This window comes from Orycteropus afer, unplaced genomic scaffold, assembly GCF_000298275.1.
Source record: "Orycteropus afer afer isolate SDZICR_OR568_19922 unplaced genomic scaffold, OryAfe1.0 scaffold00265, whole genome shotgun sequence".
Taxonomy (NCBI): domain Eukaryota; kingdom Metazoa; phylum Chordata; class Mammalia; order Tubulidentata; family Orycteropodidae; genus Orycteropus; species Orycteropus afer.
This window is the reverse complement of record NW_006921852.1, coordinates 84956-89289: the sequence shown is the minus strand read 5'-3', so window position 1 is coordinate 89289 and position 4334 is coordinate 84956.

The following is a 4334-nucleotide window of genomic DNA, read 5'->3' as shown; positions in this document are numbered from 1 at the left end:
ATGTGTCAGAAGTGTTGAGATGTCACCTCCAAGATTTTATTTTCAAAAGTCTTTGTCTTCTCTCTTGGTGCTCTCTCTCAATCTCACTTGCATTGCTCAGTCTGAGAGAAGCCAATTGCCATATCTTGAGGTAGCCCTGTGGGGAGGCCTATGTGAGTGAGCTTGAGACCTCCCAACAGCCACATGTGTGAGCTTGTAAGCATTCCCTCTGCAGCTGATCCTTGAGGTGACTGTAGTCTTAGCTAACACCCACATACTTGAGAAACTCTTATCCAGAAACACAAAACTAAACCTCTCCTGGATTTCTGACCCACCAAAATTTCAATACATAGATATTATTTTCAGCTACAAAATTTGTAATGGAGCAACACACAGATCATCAATCAAACCTTGGCACCTTTAATCTCTTTGTCTCAGATTCAACATCATTAAAATGAGTAATAGTGGTATGTATTTTGTAGGGTCATTGTAAGGATTTAATGAGAAAATTCACAAAATAGCCCAGCATATATGACTGCACATCTGAACTACTCAAGAAGGTATCCTTTAATTTAATTTTAATTTTTTTTAATTCATGTACTTTTTGGCAAGATCTCTGGGGATCATTCAGCTCACCCTTTTATTATTAAGCTGTAATATATCCCACCATCTCAAAAGGTCAGTCATCCATAATCCAACATATAATTTGCCTTTGATATTTGTTGGAGAACAAAATCCATCTTTCTCACCTTTCCATAACCATGAGCCATGCTCCTTGACTTCAGATTCTACCCCATCCAATCCCTGAATCAGTCCTGATTAAAGCAGGCCATGTGTTAGCAGTCTCGACAACTTCCTACCAACAGGATTTATAATTAATACTAGATTCCTAATATCAGGACAAGTAGCCCTTGTGGCATAATGTTTAAGCCATAGGCTGCTAACTGAAGGATCAGTAGTTTGAAACCACAATCAATTCGACTGCAGGAAAGATCCGGCAATTTACTTTCATAAAGACTGTAGCCTAGGAAACCTTATGCGAAAGTTCTACTCCTATAGCGTTGTTGTTACATGTCAGAAGCAACTCAATGACATACAGCAGTAGTCCCAGGAAAAGATAGAGTTTGGAATTTGAAAAGGAATAACTTTCAAATTGCATAATTATTTCCTATGGCTTTTTTCCCCCCTTGGACTATAATTTCCCTGATTTGAACAATATGCCAAGATATCAGGCCTAGATTGCTCTGTATCTAAGCTTGCTCTCCTAAAGCAGCCATGAATTTCCACCTTTTTCCTGACACCTCCATATTTCCTGAAATTCTATTCTTTCTCAGATTCTAATTAGTTCTCAGTTGGTCTATGTGAGTTATGGCAGATGATTATTACTATGAAAATTAGGTAGAATTTTGATCAATCCATGATGTAGATAAACTTTTATCATTTCATAATTTTATCAATATCAGAATTATTTATTTATCAAAGCTTCTTCCTCCTATTCCTCTATATATCCTTTGTTAACATTGTCTTCATTATAGCTTAATTCTATCTTCATCACAGTAAAATAGAGGACAGTGCACATTTTTACAAAGGCAATAATTTACTAAAATTTTATATGTGAAACAGTGTACAGAGAAAACATTGTTCAACAGTTAGAATAAAGTATACCTACTCAGTAAAAAGGAGCTCTGGTAGCATAGTGCCTAAGGCATTTGACTGCTAACCAGAAGGCTGGTGGTTCAAACCCAACAGTCACTCCTTGGAAGGAAGGTTGGGCAATCTACTTCCATAGTGATACTGCCTCGGAAACCCAAAGAGGGGTCGCTATGAGTCGGGTCCGACTGGAGGGCAAATAACACCAACAACAACTCAGTAAAAGTGAATTTATATTTCCAATGGTTGATATTATTAAAGTACCTTTTTATCCTCCCCCACACACATACACAGCTACTTTCTGGTACAAGTTGGTACAACTACTTTCTGATAACACTAACTCAAACTTTTGCACTAAAGAAAATGTACTGTTAAAAATGATGACTATATCTATATGTAATGCTGTGGAATTGATACAAAATGTTATCTTCTTTACAAAGAACATCTTGACCTTTAAAAAATGAAAGGTACCCCTCCACACACAAGCACACACTCCAATTTGACTGAGAATGAAAGGTTGAGCTTACAATTCTTTAAGAAAAATAAACCCAATGTTATAAATCTAGCAGATTGAGAGAAGTAGTAGTGGTGATGGATTGCTGGCAATATAAAGTAAAATATTAGGACAGTTTCATGATAAAAATTATATACAAAGTCGTAATCATTCTGGTCAAGCTTTTAATGAAGTTAATCATCCCTAGAGCTAGAATAATCACCTTATATAGTAGTGGATTAATTTATTTAGATAAATATCTTCACTCAAGAGACCTTGCACAGTTTTAGAATGATATGCCAAAGTATGATAAAATCTGCAATCTGCACTGATAGATTCACCTTCATCTCATTTTTCCCCTAATTAGAATGGTGTTATAAATTAGATAATGACAATGAGGTGTTATAAATTCTAAACTGTAAACCCAGTTATAAATATATTTGTTACTGTAACATGCTGGCAAAAATGAAGTAGATTTTATTTCATATTTAATTTATAAAGTCTATGAGTCATAGTATTATGAACCCTCCCTAGAAAATAAACTGCAAAGTCATTATTCATAAAGTTTGAACGTATGTATAAGTTTTAAAAAGTTATTTTGATCTTAACATTTAAAGGTTATTAATCTCCTCTTAACATTATTTCCTTTTTAATTTCCATGCTGTAACTTTCACCTTTGTTGTTTCTTCAGAAACATTAATCAGAAATTATGTTCAATAATGACATAAGAGCACAATTACCCTAAAACTGCTTTTCTTCCCATAAGACACACAACAGAGAATGAGGGAGAGATGGAAGAAGCACATCTGGCAACAGGGATATTTTTATATCTGAACCCTAAGTAATCAACAATTTGCTGGCATGTTATCATTTAACTATCTATAAATCCTATTACATGTGAATTGGTCCTTTTAAAAATTGAACTGATTACAGAAAGACAGGAAACTGTAGTGCAGCTTTTCCAAATTCTGTGGTTAAATTTATTTAGAGAATGATATGCATAGTATATACTTATTATAGTTCATAATTCACATTATAATGTTAAAAACGTGTTAAGGAAATCCTTTTAACTCAGTATAATTCAGTGTTCCCTAAATTTAATTAATACATCATTTCCCCCCCCCCTTTTTTTTTCTAAATATCCATTATCTTCTCAAAAAGGAGCCATGAGAGTCACGGGGGTGGGGGAGACGGTTACTGGGATGAGAGGGGAAGAGAGTGGGTTAGGGTTGGGGATGATAATTGGGGAGTGAAACCAAATGTACTTGAAATGTTGAATGTAAAACAAACTCTGCTCTGTAAACTTGCACCTAAAGCACAATTAAAAAAAAAAAAAAAAAAGAAATCAGAGGTATGGACAAGTAATAAGATAGCACCACCAAAACTGGCTCTGCAGAGTAAGGGAGACCCCAGGGAAGCAGACTTCCTCTGATCAAGAAACACATTTCTTTACAACAGGGCCTTCAGGAGAGACTGACTTGAGGAAAACATGGCCCAAGCCACCCAAGAGTCTGAATTAGGTTAGAAATACCCTCAGAGGAGATCCCCCAAGAGAATCACAGAGCTCACATTAACCCCTCAAGGAAAGACAGACCTTAAGGCATCCCTTGAGGATATCAGGAGGAGACAAGGTAGGAGCCAGACTTTTGTGTAGGGACTTATGGTGGACATGTCTCAGGAAGTTGTTAGGACAGTGCTCATGCTCAGGGTACCTGTAGAAATAGGAGTTGTTTGAGTTTGAGTTGTTTGAGGAACATCTCAGGTCCATCTACACCATGATATGATCCTCTGGCTCATCATGGACCAAGTTCTTGGACCCTGCTTTGAGACTTGGTGGGATGGAAAACAGTGGAGCCCATACTCCACCCAGATACTGAGGTCAGGGCTTCCCACCATGGACACCTGGTCCCTGACCTCCTGCCAATAACCCACCCCTACAGGTCAGCCCAAGGCCTTGCCCTCAGTCACTCTCTTCCCACTGTCTTCTGAGGATCTCCAAGTCAACAATGCCACACTGTTGTGTCTCATGAATGACTTCAACCCAGGGGCCATGATGATGGTCTGGAAGGCAGACAGCACAACTATCACCCAGGGTGTGGAGACCACCAAGCCCTCCAAACAGAGCAACAACAAGTATGCAGCCAGCAGTTACCTGATCCTGATGCCAGATACGTGGAAGTCTCATGACAGCTACAGCTGCCAGGTCACACAT